The following is an 18,973-nucleotide window of genomic DNA, read 5'->3' as shown; positions in this document are numbered from 1 at the left end:
GACGTTGGATCTGTTGATGGGTCAACAGCAACTACTCCTGATGCAATGCTGCTTCCAATTGGCGTAAATCTTGTACAGGAGGATCTCATGCCTGTATGCGCTGCCCCAGAATATCCCAAACATGTTCAAGGGGTTTCAAATCTGGGCTCATTACTGGCCAGGGTAGAGTCGTTATTGCATTGGCCCTCATGTAATACATGACTGCATGCGAACGATGAGGCCTGGCATTGTTGTCAAGTAGCAAGAGGGTGGTTGTCAAAATGAGGAACAATGACTGGCCTCAAAACGTCCCGGATGTACTGAGCCCCTTTTAAGTTGCCCCTTATGGTGACAAAATCCAGCCTGCAATCATGAGAGATACACCCCCAAACCATTACTGAGCCCCTGCCGTATGCAACAGTTGGTTTAATGTTCCTGGGGGAGTAGGCTGTGTTCTGGTGCCTCCAAACTCTCTTCTTCCATCAGTGACGTGGAGCAGAAAGTGACTTTCGTCTGACCAATAGATCCGTCTCCAAATTCTCAATTTCAAGTTCTGTCGCGCAATACACCATGCTAAACAAGCAGATTTGTGGTGATCACTCAACAAGGGATGCTTTATGACTCGTCTAGCCCACAGTCCTGTTGTTTTCAGCCGGTTCTTGACGGTTCTGGTGCTGAAACGACAATTGGGCAACCACACCTGTTTCAGACAAGTACTTGTTAAAAGGGTTCCGTGTCTTCGCAATGAGATGTCACAGGAGGTCTTCCCAATCTGGCACTGTCCTGTACATCACCGGTCTGACCATGTATCTCGACTAAACAGCTTACGACAGTGTGATGATACCCCTAATTCCGACCAATGTCATTACAACACATTCCTGCGTTATGCATGCCAATTATTTGCCATCTTCTGGCGTTTGATAATCGCCTTCGTGCCATGGTCACTAGGGCTGCACGGTATTACCGGTATACCGGTATACGGCAATATGTAAATGAAACAATTACGTATCGCGATACGTTTCTTATGTACCGGTATATTGACAATGATTTTGTGTTTTCAAATTAAACTTGCTTAGGACTAATTATTATTACTCTTTCAACACTGTAGGCCCGTATACCGGCCAAGAAGCATCAAGTCCCCAGACACCGTAGGCCGGTAGACCGGCCAAGCCGTAGTCACATCAAAATAGTATATAATATTTTAAACCTGCCAGTCATATCATTCATTTATTAAATCTATCACATATTCACATTGTCTGAAATACGTATTCCATTTCAATTTATTATTTTTTGTCAATAGATTAAGAAATTATTCACTATTTCCCGTAATGTTATTGAAAATACAATTCTCGGATACACACTTTGAGAACGGGTCCACATCGAACATGTCAAAGAGCAAAATAAAGACATTTTAGGCAAATCTTTAAATATAGTATACAAATTAAAAAATTAAATCAACAAAAATATATCTAAAAGTTGTCAAACTTACAGCTAAGTTATTATTTCCATCTTTTCGTGTGATCGCTTGTAATGTAAATCAAATGACATCTCGTCATTCGTCGCCTCAAATTCTCAGCTCGGACAAGATGTTTTAACGCCAAAATATATGCATGAAAAATCTTTGTCACAGCTCGTAATGTAGCAGGATACATCCACGAAGCCCCTTATTTTTAATATAAATGGCGATTTCCTGCTTAAAATATTCAGAAATCTTTCGTCAAAATCTGAAATTCATACCACTGTACTATGATTCGCTGCCTTAGGTCATGTGCTCAAATTTGACCAATCACAAACCATGTAGCAAATTTCGGCAAGAAAGCGTCATTTTATCCAATGAAATAGCTTGTTATAACTATGAAAGACTCCTCAAAAGACTCCAGGTGATGTTACGAGCGTGTAGATGAAAGAATAAGCTTTCTAGGGATGTGTCATATGCCAATCTTCGACGAACGAGTTATTCATACGAAGCCTCGAAAACAGGGGTATTTCTTCATGTTACTGAATGAACAGGTGCTTTTATCGGGAAATGGGGGTGATGACAGATACTATTTATGATTCTTTTGAAAATGCTTTTCCAATTACTTAAACAAAAAAATTAAACAAAAAGTAGGTAAGTGTATTTTATGAAATCTTATATTTGCCGAAAATCGTCAAATTTTCGCTTCCTTGGTCCTTAATCTGGACGTTATGAATGTGTTAGCTTGCATCTTTTTATTTACAACGAACATAATTAAGTTGTAAATGCATTATTTAAATAATGTGATAAACATAACTTTCATATTTATAAACAATAGGATCAGACCTTTCAAATGGTGTATAACATACAGTAGCAAAGATGTTTTACAAGCAGATATATTTTTTGATAAATGTTGGCTTCATCTATCACACAAGAGTCTCTGGGAACTCGGTGTCACAGCAGAAAACACTTCTGGTTGACTGATGTTGAAAGAGTTAAAACAACTGATATTGTCCATCTTTTTACCTGCGATGTCATTGTGATGAAAGCGCGCGAACAGCTCTTGATAAACCATTACAAGCTAACATTATCACAAACACTGGACCCATATGATACATAAATACCTCCAACATTTCTTCCTGAACCTATGAGCTAAACGCATCCATGATATCACTGAGTCTAGAGCAATGATACCACTAATTATTTACTGCATGTTGGACTTTACCATAATGGTGCCTTAAACAGCTATTCTTGAGTCAAATAGCACAGCCAGTCAGACACAAATACAATTGTGAGGTTTGTCTGAACGTTCTGGTTTTTCCCCTTCTTTTTTTATCCCCCCGACATATAATGACGGGGGGATATAGCCATCAGTATGTCCGTCCATCTGTCCGTCCGTCTGTCTGTCTGTAATCATTGTTTGTCCGGAGCATATTTCCTAAACCGTACAACCTAGCTTCACAAAACTTGGTACACTTACCAATCAGGCTCAGTAGAAGTGCCTTTTGCTATTTAGAGATTTTTAGAATTTTTTATTTTTGTCATTTCCATGGAAATATGATGAACTTAGGAAATTTGAGGGTAGTGCTCTTGTCCGGAGCATATTTCCTAAACCGTACAACCTAGCTTCACAAAACTTGGTACACTTACCAATCAGGCTCAGTAGAAGTGCCTTTTGCTATTAAGAGATTTTTAGAACTTTATATTTTTGTCGTTTCCATGGAAATATTATGAACTTAGGAAATTTGAGGGTAGTGCTCTTGTCCGGGGCATATCTCCCGAACCATACAACATAGCTTCTCAAAAGTTTTTATGCCTATCAAGCAGGTTATGTAGTGGTGCCGTTGCTATTAACAGATTTTTTCTTTTTTTTTCTTTTTTCAATTTTAATTGAAAATCGATGAACTTAGGGTAATGTCCTCGTCTGGAGCATATATTCTAAACCATGTGACAGAGATTCACCAAACTTTATGCACATATCAATCATGTTCACTAGTAGTGCAGTTTGTTATTTATAGATTTTAATCTTTTTAATTTGTAGCCCCTGACATATAATTCTAAGGTGTACTATTTACCGATATCATATACTATATATATGATGTGAGCTACATAACCTAGTACATTCTCTTTATGCCTTTGTGTCATGAGGCTACTACAGAGCTATTCATATGCGAATGTGTGAAGTTATTGTTATTACAATTTCATTAGATCATCAGAAAGTGAGCTACATGAACCAATATTTAATAATCTTCATTATATTTCTAGTTTTGGCATCAAGGAAAAAGATTTCCTTGCCAATCTAAATACATTTGAAGGTACACACAGTTTACCGACATGCCACGTCGGGGGGATATGTCTTCTTCGGATGACTCTTGTTTTATTTTGAATAAAGCTAAACATTGTATGATTGCACTGTGATTCAATTTGGAGGTGAAAGAATCTTAAACAGTGGACAGAACTCCTTAAGTTTTCTTCCACAATATATTGCAGTACGTATTGCAATACAGAGGAATGTATCGCAGTATATCGCAATACGAAATTTGGGGCAATACACAGCCCTAATGGTCACACAATGTCATGGAATAACTGTTTAAAACCTAGCTTAAGAAAGCAATTTTAACGTTTAGAGATACTCAAGGGTACCATGCATGGCACGTGAGCTTTCGTCACGTATGACTGATTACATCATCTTGAGAAAACATAATTTTTCCCGTAATTATATCTTTCATGACTGTTACAAATATTGGGACCAAACAATAATAAAATATATTAGGGTGTGCTTAACTTTTTCTTTGTGGATATCTTCAGTGATGTCGCCAATCATCCACGATGCTTTCTCTCACAGCTTCCTCACGGATGGTATTTCCAATTCCGACCTTTCGGACGCTCCACAATCTATTGACTGATCCTATCTATTGACTGATCCTGCTTTCTTTTACGCTCCTGTTCAAGCAACCAAATAGTGCGCCTTCTTTTAAGATATCACGCTTGGAATCTATGTGTTCTGTTCTTACAGCTGATCGTGCTACTGACCGTGCCTCAACTACCTCCTGGGATGATCCTGATCATTATGCTCAGGTTTGTAGGAACAAGATGACGCAGGATCAACGATCGGATTCTAATGACCAGGTTTGTCATTCTAGATCAGGCCACTGCTCTCGCTCTCCCACTCTGCTACAAACATTTACACCGTTCCTACGGTTGGTGCTCCCCTGAATGACGAACATCCTCTGGGGCGATCATCGAGACTCATGATCCTGGTCCACTTTGTATGACTACTCCTCGGCTCTCTTACCCACAGGAAGCTCTACCTATGGCAGGGATTATTCCTCCACTGTCACTTATGTGACGACAACCCTCGACCCTCTTCTAAACCTAAGGATCTTATTCAGTTCACAGATCAACGGATCGCATTTCCTCCAGGTCGGCTCCTTGGGAACCTTGTCCACATATTCTCCCCACGAGTTGGGATCATCATGATCAACAGCATAGTACAGAACCCTCGTTCAACTCAATTTCTACGGTCTTTCTTCAGCATTCGGGCATCTCTTTGACCTCTCAGCCTACAGATGGGGCTCAAGTCCTGGTTACCTCCCGCTTGGCCCCTCCCAGGTTGGGTGGCTTGATTTCTGTGTCAGGTGACCCTACTCTACTAGATCCAACAGCTTACAGTCAACACCCACCTGGTGCGCTTAACCAACACTTGTCGCCATCCTCCTTGATGGAACCAGCAGACCCTGAATCAGTCCTTCATTGCACCGCTGACAAGTTATAGCTACATCGTATGACTTCAGCTGCGGATCAATTCACAGGGTTCGCAGTACCATCAGCTAGCTTATCCATTATCCAGCTCCCACCTAGACAAGAATTATTGGACATCAACTCTAACCTGGATACGGCCTTTGCATCATTCCGTTGCTACGTAATTGACTCGCTACACCCTTGAAGATACCGACACTCATTGAATGTCAGGCATGGTGACTTCCCCAGAGTTTGACAGCGATGTATATACACTTTCACAGAAGTGCTCAGTTTCATCCTTCCTGGTTGAAGATCGAGACGTCAAACACTTTGATACCAAGGTACACCATACACTACCACTCATGTCTATGATTCTGTCAGCAACAGATGCTCTCTTCTCCCCATCTCTCTACACTCACTCTCACAAGGATGCCTTCATTCGAGGAGTGGTGCTCCTTATGCAAGAAAAGCTCATTTCACCATTCTGGTTCCATATAACAGCTCTTCGTCGCTGGAATGATCCTTGGTCCCTGTTTGCAGATGCAATCCGGCAGGTTGATCAAGATGTACAGAGAGACTCTAGCCTCCAAGTCACTGTGGATCTTTAGCAACACCCGAAGTGACAATTGGAAGATCAGGATCAGAAAGAATGGAACTATCCACACTTTTCCCTGCCCAATGTGATCCTCGAGATTTTCAATCCTCCTGGCCTATTCCATCTCGCGGATGCACTAGAGTATGAACGGGAAAGCGAGGTTTGAGGTTACAGACATGCCCGTTGGCGGAAAACTGGGGCTATTTGCAGGCAATTGGAGTATCCTAAGCAGACCCCTTTATGACTCAGTTACTACAGCAAGGATATCTACTACCACTGACCTCTCCACCACCTACGACATTCCAGGCTCTCCAGAGAGCGTATCCGGCAACCGACTACCAACGCTTATGGACGCTGTAGGTACATTGTTGGTAAAAGACGCCATTGAATGTCTCGGCCCACTTCCCATGAACCCAGGGTTTTCTTCACCCATTGTCCTTGTCCCCAAAAAGGACAGTTGAAAATTCCTACTCATTTTCAACATAAAGGTATTCAACGTGACGTACTTAGAAGTTCCGCCGCATTTTCGCATGACATTGATCTTGCTCCTTCGCATGCTCATTCATCCCGTCGATTTTATGATTAGTCTCGATCTCCAAGATGCTTATCTGCATGTTCCCATCCACCGTTTTATTTTACCTGTTGAAGGGGCTCCTGTTGGAATTTCCTTGGCCTGGTGGCTTTTCACCCGTCTTACCTGGCTTGTTACATAATTCATACATGTTTGCGGGATTGTGTTCGATTCTTTTCTCACAAACAACCGCTCCGACTCTATCAATGGCAACAACTCCTGTTTGAGGTCAACTGGGTCTGTGACCACTCCAATGCTTCCCTAAGCTGATCTCCGTAATAGTCAGCTGACCACAAGCGGAAAAGAGGCTTAGTTTAGATTTTCGTTCCCTCATTCTCCGGTATACCTTAAACCTTTTCTATTGCATCCCAATGACCCAGGAACGAATGCCAGCACTGTGTCTGGAATTGCTCACCTGTATATCATGGTATAACATTTATACTAAGTTATCCTATAATAATTAGATCCACATCAAGTGCTTTTATGCGTTATCATGGTGTTATATTTATACATCATTTCATATAATAATAGTTTAGCAAGTAATACTTATCATCAGGTAAAATGCATATATAAAATATCAGTAGTATCATCAGGTAAAATGCATATATAAAATATCAGTAGTTTCAGTCTATAGCTTTTTAGACAGATGCTAGCCTAAGGTAATGGGAGCACATCTCCTAGACATACTATTCAATAAAACAAGAGTTACGTCTACATAGTTTAATTGATTTGAAGCTTTTAGATAAATGTTAGCCTAAGGTATCAAGATCCCATCTCCCAGACAAAGGATATGTCTACATAGTCTTATAGATTACCTTACTTACTTACTTACTTTGGAGATTTAACATGCGCTTTCCGACTGATGCGTATTTCGCACACGTGCCCGGCCAGTCCATTTACTGTGTTTCCGAAAGGAATATATATATATTATAAGGGAGCTGGGTATGGTGGATGTTTGTTTGTTTATGTGATTTTGATTTGGTAGGTTATTGTGTTTTTAGATGCGTTTTATTAGTTCTGTTTTTATTAAGAATACTGTAACCTTAGGTTCCGGGTACTCTACCCTTCTACCTATGGTCACTTCTACTTATCAACTACTCCTTGGTTCTAGGGATGATGTAGCTCTCTTGAAAATCACAAGTCCGATGGTTTGCTCCAGCCTCTTTTTATTTATGATAGAATTAATCATAAATATGTACACATGGTCCTCAGATTAGTTCTTGTTGTTGCCTGATATAAATACAACGCATACCTAGATGATGGTTGAAGAGCCTGATGGTTTTTCTGATGAACGTTACCTCTACTTCTTTTCTGACTCGGGATCCCAAAACCACAGTGAACCTTTCTGTTCAGCTGTCTCCTCCCGACTCCCCGCACCACTCTCGGACAACTCCCTAAATACTATCCATGATAATTTTTGCTCCTCACCCCGAAATAGTATTTGACGTCATGTGAAAATGAGTCCTAACGCTCACCTCCATATGAACCCCAATTTCCGTTCCAATCAGTTCTTCTATCAAGCCCTTCTAAACCAAACCTTCAGCTAATTTCCTAACTCATTGGTCAACCGATAAACTCTTAATAACATACTCATAATTCAACCTCTTTATGACAAAAATCCAACACTCTGTCAGACTGGAAAGCGTCTTAAAGATGCTTAATCATGTTAATCAGACATTCCAATCAAGCAGTAGTAGTGAGAAATATTCGATCATTTCAAGACTGACAGTTTGTTCCATCCATTCATTTCCCCACTGATACTTATATTGCAAGACCAGATTCTGCTAATTTCATTGTACTAATGAAAATGTTATCTCTATCACTCAATTTAGTAAAACTACATTTAAGTAAATATAAAAACCCTTTTCCAAAATACCCTGGTTATACATGCCCTTCCCGTTGTAGAGCATGTCCCATGCGATTGACCAATGATAATAAAATATAAGATGTAAATACCATAGGACAATATCACTATGTAACAATATGTGTGTGTATGTATCTGAGGACCAGATAAATCAATACAATAAAATTTTACAAAGTAATGTCTCAGATAGGATCTGTCTTGGGTTGTACCTATCTGAGAATAACATCTGAAGCTTATTAAGATATAATCAAATTATCATTCTATGTAAAGGTTTCAGGTTTACAAAAAGAAATTAATTTTTTTTCTTCGGTAGATGCAGATAATCAAATTGGTAATAATAAAACATCTTCTCAACGCTTAAACTTCATGTATATATATATATAGACATATGAGCATTTTTTTCTTCAGGCACAAAAAAAATCACAACACCAACTAACAACTTATCATCAATTCATAAGTACACACATTTGTATACCATATATTCATGTATACAACATCTATAATATAATCAACATCTGGTATAATCAACATCTTTGAATACAATATAACATCAACATTTGTACAAGAGGACACTAGTATGTCTGAGATCACTTAGATTTCTAAAACTGTGACATTTCAATGCTCTCTGGTCTCTGCGGAACTGACGGATAAATTAATCTTACATCGCTAACAGCAGCTGTTTGAGTAGCGGTGGTGCAAGGTAGTGGAGCAGAAGGTCTACCCGATTCGTTAACAACTATGGGATATTGTACGTTCCCATGTATCAGAGAAACACTTGCTATGTATTCCTCATCCATCATTCTGGTCAGTCTACCTGCCTTAACCCATGATAGAGATACCTTCCTGGGTAGCTCTATACGTTCATTAGTGATGGTATTTACCAAACTCGGTTTGTTAGAGCCCCATGACAAAATCATGTCAAATTTCACCAATCGTCTTGTAATGGAGATCGATTGTGGAATCATGTTTGTTCCTAAGCTTCTAATATATAATGGACTAACTGGAATCGTGGCCAAGGTAACGTGAGTACATTTAGTTCTGGAAGCCAGTTCTATTTCCAAATAAGTCTTAGAATTTCTCATTCTTTTCATGATAATATACACTGCTATGGCAAAGATAACCAAAACTCCTGCATAGAATAGAATATTGATATCAAACATTGCTTTGATACTCGCCAGGTTATTATCGGTTGAAGCCTTTGTGGGGGATGGAGTTGGTTGAAGCCATCTAAAACGCCTATCTGAGTTTCGGTTCAGAACTGAAGCTGAAGCTTTCTCAAGATGACAAGCCAAAATTAGTACACTTAGCCTTCTTGACAGAATTCCCATGTAGACAGTTAAAAGTATGAGTCCAAAGAAGCATCCATAAAGCATATATGATGTTCCTGATAGCCATTGAGTCCCTCCTACTGGAGTCCAGTTATTCATAAAAATAGGATCGGTTGGGTCAGTGTAAATTATTTTATTTTGTTTTGCGAGTTTCACAGCTCTACGAAGACTAATTCTTATCTTTTTATCATCACCCATTATTTTTGAAAAGGTATGGTTAGCCACTTGAAATTCTGGAATATCATAGCTAGCAGGTTCATCCGTTAGGAAATTTTCCACTTCTGCTCTGAGATCATCTGCCGAAAAGTAGTGTCTCAGTAGCCCTACATTCAGAGGATATTTGAAATTAGTTTTTGTGGTTGCTTCATGACATCCTGTCAGTCTAGGTGGTATTGTCATTCCGTCTCCATCCACTCTACAGTTGCACAACAATGGTATAACGCACAAACTACAGCCTTTCATCGTCTTGGTCTTATCTTCACAAGAGTAGACAATTTTGGAAATTCCAGATAACAACAGGTCGCCAGAATTCAGTTCAAACATGAAATGACCTGCACCATTTGGAACAAGTCCAATTTCACAAACTTCATGAACCAAGTCAATATCATTAAGGAACAAAGCCAAATTGCATGAAGGATTTTGAAATGATCTTTGAGCTGGTAGATTGTGGCATTTTATAAGCATTTGATTTTGAGTGCAAAGTTCATATTGATCACTTGTGAATTCCAAAAACGTCTCATCAACTGTAGAGATGGCGATATATGGTATTGTCTCACCAACCACTGTGGCATCACCAGAAGTGTGATTTAGGGGAACTGGGAATAACTTAACTTGATAAAGTTGTGTTTCTCTATCTTTTGATGTTACTGGTAACATCATAGTGACATAAACAGTACTGTCATGTCTTACATAATGTACCTTGGTAGCTGTGTAATAATATGGCAAATCCTTATGAGCCAGATGGAAATTTGGATATTTATCCTTCAATGCTCTCCTTATTTTTGATAGAGCACGCCTTAAATGTCGGAAAGGTATCAGTTCGGGTGATAGTACATTTTCTAACAACTTATATAATCCTGTGCTCAACCGATTAATCTTCCTTTCAACCATAGTAGCAAAATGTAACTCCTTTGCAATAAGTTGTATCCAATGTGCATACATGGCCTGAAACCATCGTATCTTACCATCCTCTACATTTATCAGTTCAGTCAGTTCATTATGATTTGCAATTATACCTTGCTTCAAACCGTCCATTCTATCGTTGGCCTTAGACATGTAAGAACCCATGTAATCTTGTGACATGTTAAAAGCTGCTTCTTCCGCTCTCATTCTATGTGATAAGATATTGATATGTTGTCGTATTATGTTCACGTCGCTGTCACGGGCGGTTCCGAATAAATTATGTGAGAATTCACCAATAAAAGGTAGCAATGCTCTCTTGGAGCGAGTCTGAGAACCAGGAATTGGACCTTGAGGAATAATGTTTTTGATCAAAGTGACCCCTTCAACCAAGTCGTTTAAAGTGTCGTCATGTATGCGATAAGTAAAATTCAATACAGCCCTCATGTTCTCATCACAGGATGAGCGATTTCTTAGAAGACTAGCATTCTTACAAATATCTCGAGGCAGAGTCGGATAGTTAGAGATCTTGGGCAATTCAATAGCAAACGTATGATACCACGTCTGCTCATACGTTAAGAGTCTTCCCATGTGACTGAAGGTAGTACCCCAGTGAAGACGATAGATATCTGGAACGCATGACGCCAATGGTACCGAGTTCCACATCACCAGTAGTGTCATCATCACCTTAAGTGCGAAGCCGAAGGGTCCTGTAGAACACAAATATCCAAGTAAACTCTCAGATTTCTAGATCTGATCTCAGTCGTTGTTTTTATTCTATCCCTATGAAACCATAGCGTTCCTATTTGTAAAACAATATCCAACAATCCCAATTGATCGTCATCAATGTACCATACAACACATTAACTTCCCATAAATAATGTCTACCAACATTAAGGAAACCGCAGAACACAGCGCTATGCTCATACAGTCTCAATTCATGTGTCAACAATATGTTGTACTTGTGGGTCAGTTGAATATTTATAGAGCTAAAGGCCTTGTCATGGAACTACCTTAAATTCTAGCGTCAATTAAGTCCCGTTAATTAGCAGTCGTATTTTCCTACTAACTCACATGGTTGAATCCTTGTCAACCGTTTTTGCGCAATACTGTATCATTTGTCTGAATCATTCACAACACATCTCTTCCCCTCAACAGGAGGTACACAATAGCCTTCTGACTAGGCAAAACTTTCTGAACATATTACCGGTATGATTGGCCAATCATCTACACACCACGACCGATTTATAGGTCTTCACCCAGGCTACGAGACAAATCGACCCTCTGTCCTTCGTCCCGAAGTGAATTCGTCGTTAGTCTTTCGACTGTCCTCAATATACTCAGCAACTTGAGGTAGAAACATATCTACCTCACCACTAGAGACTTGTCAGGCATCTCTAGACTTGATCTTTCAAGCTTTGAAACAGCATAGGCATTTCCTCATCTATGTGTTTATATTCAAATAACGTAGGCATGTCTCCTCTACGTCCCTGTCGACATTATTACTACGTGGGCATGTCTCCTCCACGGCTTGACAGCGTAGGCATGTGACCTCTACGACTTACTATCATTTCATATCTGCGTAGGCATGTTACCTCTACGACCTTGTTCATCATCTCATATCTGTGTAGGCATGTTACCTCTACGACCTTGTTCATCATCTCATATCTGTGTAGGCATGTTACCTCTACGACCTTGTTCATCATCTCATATCTGTGTAGGCATGTTACCTCTACATCTTTTATTTTATTTGATGCATCTCTCAATACAGTGGGACTGCAAATTACTTATTGTATAAACTACTGTCCATTACTGTGTGTTAACAACCTAACACTCCATAATACGTGACTGAACACATGTCTGCTACTTCCATCATCTTCAAACCTATTGTTTACTTTTGTGTTTCCGCTTCGCCTTACCTTTCATTGTCCTCCTGATGTGGAAGTCCTCCACAACCTCTGATGGGAGAAATTCTCTTAGAACCCATTCTCTTTTTGAGACACCGGCATATCGGACCTTATACCATTTACCTCGGCGATCCGACATACATTTCTCTAAGGCTTCGATCTGCCTGTCCTCCATTTCAGGACTAGTCTCAACCTCAGCAGTGGCGTCTTCGTTTGCCGCGCCCGCCGTTTCATGTGCATCAGTATCCCCTTCATCTGATGTCAACTCATCAGCTGATGAAGGACATGCCTCCTGTTCTGACACCTTGTCAGGTATCATGTCAGGATCTAGTTCCTCATCGTCAGATAAGTCTAACGGTATTGCCAAAGGGCGAGCGTCTGGACTGATATACGGTTTCAGTCTATTTGCATGAATGGGTGATCTGATCAGTTTGTCATCACCACATCTGCGTAACTGAAATGTGTGAGATGGATATTTCCATACCACATAAAATGGTCCTTGCCACGACTTGTAGAGTTTCCTACTAAACCCTATTGGCACTTTAGAACAGTAAAGCCATACCCTGTCTCCCACACGGTACGGAGGTTCAGCTGACTTCTTGTCAAACTGTTGTTTGTATGCTTCCTGAGCAATCTGTACATTCTCACGTGCAATCTCTCTGGTAATCTCGATATCACCAAGCAACTGCCTTAAGTCAGTACGTGTTTTTACTGAAAGACCTTGCGTGCGAGGCTCTAGTACATTGTCGATTGGTAACCTAGGTTCCCTGCCAAACACCATGAAGTATGGTGAGAAACCCGTCGAACTGACTGCAGGACTCAACCTGTAACCCGCTAGAATACTTGGTAACAGCTTCGGCCAGTTTTCCTGTGCCTTGTCACCATAGATCCTGAGTGATTGACCAATAACACTGTTCATGCGCTCAGCATGACTATTTGTCTCCGGATGAAAGGGGCTGGTCTTCAGTCTACCTATGTCCAATAACCTGCATATTTCATTCAGCAGTTTGGAGGTAAACTCCATGCCTCTGTCAGTGAGTATACTCCGTGGGCAAGAATATCTGCTTATGATTTGATCATACAATACTCTCGCCACTTCAAAAGACTCCTTGCTTTTCAGTGGAAAGCATTCTGGCCATTTTGAAGCTGCATCAATGCAAAGCATGATGTATTTGAATCCGTCAGGGGATTCCTTCAATGGACCTACAAGGTCAACATGCCACCTCTGAAAAACATCTACCACTGGTAGAGGCTTCAAGGGTGCCGGTTTTGCGTGGATTTGTCTCTTTGCTGACTGACAATCCACACAAGAAGCAACCCAGGCACGTACTCTTTCATACATCCCATACCAGAAATATCTTTGTCTGATAAAGGCATAACATCTTTCTACACCCATGTGAGCTGCTAACAGGTCATCATGATAGGCATGTAGGATGGTGTCATACAATTGTTGAGGTACGGCCAGTTGTTTCACATAACGAAGTTCCTTAGGGCCTTTCCCCCTTGGAGCATAGAGATGATAGAGTATACCATCCTCCATCATAAAATCATCAGCCTCCAACAAGACGCGTCGTGCCTTCTCATCATCATCTGGCAACACATCTGATTCCAGATAATCAATGATGCGTTTGAACTTCTCATCAGCCAACTGTAGGCTGCGCAATTTGTCTACTGTCAGACCAGTTTTCTCCTGGACATGGGTTATCACAGACACCTGAGACACTCCATTGACATATGCATGTGAGTGTTTGTCATCATCAGACAGTGACAATATCCAATCCTCATCCTCTATATCATCATAATCATTAGCAGGTGAGGGTTCATATTCTCGCCGGCTCAAGGCATCTGCATTGCCATGCTTAGCACCTGGACGGTATATCACCTCATAGTCATACTGAGTAAGCATCAATGACCACCTTGCCAGTTTACCTGTAGGGTCTTTGATGCTCTTCAGGTATCTCAGAGCGGCATGATCCGTAATAACCTGAAACTTATTCGGAGCCAGATAGAGGTGGAAGTGCTTGACACCTGTGACCAATGCCAAACATTCCTTCAATGTGATGTGGTATTGTCTTTGTGTTTTGTTCAGGCTCTTGCCACCATAGGCTACCACTCTTTCTCTACCTTCAGAGTCTTTCTGGCCTAGGACAAATCCTATGGCAAAAGAGCTACTGTCTGTGTACAGAATGAAGGGTTTGTTGAAGTCAGGAAAAACCAGAATTGGAGATGATATCAGTGTCTGTTTCAAGGTCTGAAATGCCTTGTCAGCATCCTCTGACCAAACAAATGGTACGTCCTTACCAAGTAATTTATTCAATGGAGCCACAATGTGGGCATAGTCCTTGACAAACTTTCTGTAGTACCCACACAACCCTAAGTAGCTTCTCAAGTCACCTACATTCTTAGGTCTGGGAAAAGACTTAACAGCCTCTATTTTACCTGGATCAGTCTTTATACCTTCTTTGGTAATGACATGTCCAAGGAATCCCACTTGTTTGACAGCAAATTTGCATTTAGAGGGCTTCAATTTCAAGTTAGCCTCCCTTAGCTTGTCAAACACTGCCTTCAGGTGTACCAAATGTTCGTCGAACGTCTTGCTATACACCAAAATGTCATCCAAGTACACTAACGTGAATTTGAACGACATAGACGAAAACAGGTTCGACATGAGAAATGCAAATGAGCTAGGTGCTGAAACCAAGCCCATGGGCATAACGAGCCACTTATAACTTTTACCTGACGGCACCGTGAAACTGGTGACGTCTTGACTGTCCTCGTCAACAGGTAACTGCCAAAAACCTTTGAACAAATCCAGGGAACTATATACCTGTGCGTGTTGACTACCTAACGAAGCTAAACTCTCGTCAATCACAGGTAGAGGCCAAATTTGAGGAACCGTCAATGCATTCACGCGGCGATAATCAATTACAAAGCGGTAGGTGCTATCAGCCTTCTTAACGAGCAAGCAAGGTGAGCTCCATTGAGAAAAGGTAGGTGTTATCATGTCATACTCAAGTAATTGATTTACCTGTCTATCAATCTCCTCCTTGGCCGCAGGTGAGCATGGGTATGCTCTTTGATATACTGGGCTGTGATCACCTGTATTGATTTTGTGTGAGAACAGGTGTGTTCTACCTATCTCTGACATATCTACTGCAAAGACGTCCCTATGGAGACCCAAGAATAATTCAAATTCCTTTTTCTGTTCATCAGTCATGTCAGCATCAGCTAAAGAGACCTTTAACTCCCTTGCCTTAGCCCTCAGATTCTCAGGTAAAGCACCTCTAAGCTCAGGTGTCACTACACCTATGATACCACCTATACTCATCCCGTTTGCCTCACCTTCTGTTACACCTGAGGTACCTGACAACTCACCTGTATTCCCACCTGTGGCACCTAATGACTCACTTACATACTTACCTGTGGTACCTGATGACTCACCTATAGTCACACCTGTGGCACCTAATGACTCACCTTCAGCGACATCCGTACGTAAGTAAACAACCTCATCAATTCGACCTGGCAAAACATCATTGCCAACTTCCAATCCACCTGATGAATTAATTCTCAACTCACCTGTGTGTACACCTGCCTGGTAACATCTACTATCATCCATGGACTCACCTGACACATCACCTGTCAAGTCTGTCCCATGTACACCTACCACACCTAACTCACTACCTATGGGATCATATCCAGGTAAGGTGTGAGTGAGCATGTCACTAGACAATCTCAAGTTGACACCTTCACCAGCATCAATATGCACTGAAGGGCTTTCAACAGGTGAGCATCCCTGTGACAACAAGGCACCCTGTGTACTGACATCTAAACAAGACTCAATGGTATCACCTGGTATACCTGTGTGTATATCAGAACCTATACATGTCATATCATCCTTGTATCATATCATCTACATGTGTATAGATATCCTTGACACCTAACTCCTGAGTCCTGTCAATGTCAACATGGTTGAATGGTTTGTCACCTGTGGTATTATCAAAGGTATGAGTGGCATCCCCATTACCTAACTCCCCATACACGTTGGCAACATCAACTTCTTCAATGACACCTATCGCCACTTGCGCAGGTAACTTAATCTCTGAGCTGGTAGGGTTCATCATTCTAAACAAAGCTATCTGATTGACAGGTGAGGTGAGACATCTAGCACCTAACACATGCAATGTTTCTGCAACAGACTCAATTGGCTCCACAATGCCCAACTTTATATCTGGGTCATGAACATATACAGGTAACAAGGTCTCGGTGTGAGGTGGTAGCACCACATCACGTATACATGTAACAATGTTGGAATTTTCTGAATAGGCAATGAACTTGGCCTCTGTAAGTCCATCCCACAAAGTCAACCTATTGCGGCTAACATCAATGTTAGCCTTCTGGCTTTTCAGAAAATCTAAGCCTAACAACACATCAACTGATAAAGTTGAAACTACATGAAATTCCTGTACAACACACAGCTGACCCACTGTAAGAGGAATTGTAGATACACCTAACACATCTAATGGTTTCCCATCTGCACCAACCAATGTCCTTGCACCCTGCTTTGTTATAGGAAATCTACTCTCTCCTCCAATAGATGAGAAAACATTTGAATTTACACAGCTCAAACTGGCACCTGAGTCACATAGGGCACTGTATGACTTCCCAGATATTTTAACCCTAATACTGCTGTGGGATAAACCCACACTGCATGTCAAAACAACAACACTGTTCAAATCACTGTCATTACTGTGATTTGGTTCCGAACCACCCCTCATGGTAAAAGCGTGCCCACCGCTATAATCGACATTATCAAAATCAATATTTGCCACATCGGCGGCAGGCCCAAATCCTCATGTAGCAATGCCCCTGTTACCCTGGTACGTATTTGGCTGGGAAAAGCAGAATCTGCTTAGATGGCCTACCCTTCCGCATCTAAAACATTGCAGAGATCTAGCAAAACACTCAGACATACTAAAATGTGTCCTACCACAACTTCTGCATGGCTTCCTCTGCTGTGACATCTGCTGTCCATTCCTAGGGTGGAACCTCTCCTCCTGTCCATAGCGCCCTGTCCTGTCCATGGAATTAGACCTCCGGTACGACACCAGCTGTCTCTGTCCCTGAGGACGGTGAAAAGTTTGTGTTCCACCATGCCCTTGGCGTTGAAACCCCTCATGTCCCCCAATGTCATTCTTGAATGTCACCCTATTTGGGGAAACACCCCGTTGTCCATATGAAACTAGCCTATTGTCTCGCGCATTCTCTGCTGCCGTTAAGGTCGAAATCTGACCCTTCAAGTCCTCCATGACTGACACAAGCTTATCAGTCGAGGGAGCAGCACTACCAAAAGCAGCATCTGCCATCCTCGCGCTCTCAAGGACCTGATCCATTGTATCATGTGGCCTAGTCAAGATGAATTGTTTCACCTGAGGCCTAGAGTTCCTGATCACAGCGTCCTTAACAAAATTGTCATCTAAACGTTCAAGGCTCCTTGCCTCATGCTCAAGGTCTTGCAGGAAATCCTCAAAGTTCTCACAATCCTTCTGCTTTCTAAGATATAGCTTATCCAATCTATCATAAATCTTAACAGAGTTTTGCTTGTACCTAGCTAGGAAAGCAGATCTCACCTCGTCCCAAGAATCTGTCTCAAAATCCTTTGCCTCAAACCATTTAAATGCCTTCCCCTCTAACCAAAGGCTAAAGGCCTCTTTCTTCCCTTCCTCTGAGTAATTATTCAGAGATGTGAATTTTTCATACTTCTTCAACCAAGCATAGGCACTAACAGAGTCGCTACCATTGAACTTCTCAACATTGATGTGGCTCAGTGCAAAGGAATTAGCCAATGCACAAACACTCCTGTCTAACCCCTCTGAACGGTCATCCCGATAAGTAGAAAAGAAACTAGTCCTCCCCTCTTTCTTTATGTTAGATGCCCCGCCTTCTTCATTCTCAAACGGCATTTTGAAGTTAACAGTAGTATCAGCAATAGACTCGTTAAAAGAATCAAACCCCCTCTCGTAGGTAGGTGAAATAAATGACGACCCTCTCTCTCTAATTGGAGATCTAACCACTGGATCTACCAAGGTTGCAAAATTTGGAGGCAATTCATTCAAATCAATAGAGGCGCGATTAACAGGGGTAGAATACTTCACTACTGTACCCTCATCATCAGATGACATGCTGCAGACCACATAATTGATACAAGCAATAAATAAGAGTTATACAACAAAATTCTCACAATACACACAAAGTAACACCAGTCAAACAGTCTTATAACACCGCAGAAAGTTCCTAAGCACTCAAGCGTACAGCGAGGGTCCTCCTTCAGTGTAGCTGTCCCACACCAGAAAATCAATATCACTGTTGTGGTAGTAGCCGCACCACCAAAAAAAAATCAATAACACCGTCTCTTC

The 18,973-nt window shown here is 41.2% G+C and overlaps 1 protein-coding gene across 8 annotated transcripts in view; it reads left to right on the top strand.

The window, feature by feature from the left end:
* The window catches only part of LOC124113358 (prominin-1-like), a 589,013-nt gene that overhangs the window by 173,840 nt on the left and 396,200 nt on the right, over positions 1-18,973 (top strand). The window lies entirely within an intron of this gene.

The sequence above is a fragment of the Haliotis rufescens genome, unplaced genomic scaffold, assembly GCF_023055435.1.
Source record: "Haliotis rufescens isolate VD_foot unplaced genomic scaffold, xgHalRufe1.0.p SCAF_12, whole genome shotgun sequence".
Taxonomy (NCBI): Eukaryota; Metazoa; Mollusca; class Gastropoda; order Lepetellida; family Haliotidae; genus Haliotis; species Haliotis rufescens.
The sequence above is the reverse complement of the archived record's forward strand: the minus strand, read 5'-3'. Positions and strand labels throughout refer to the sequence as shown.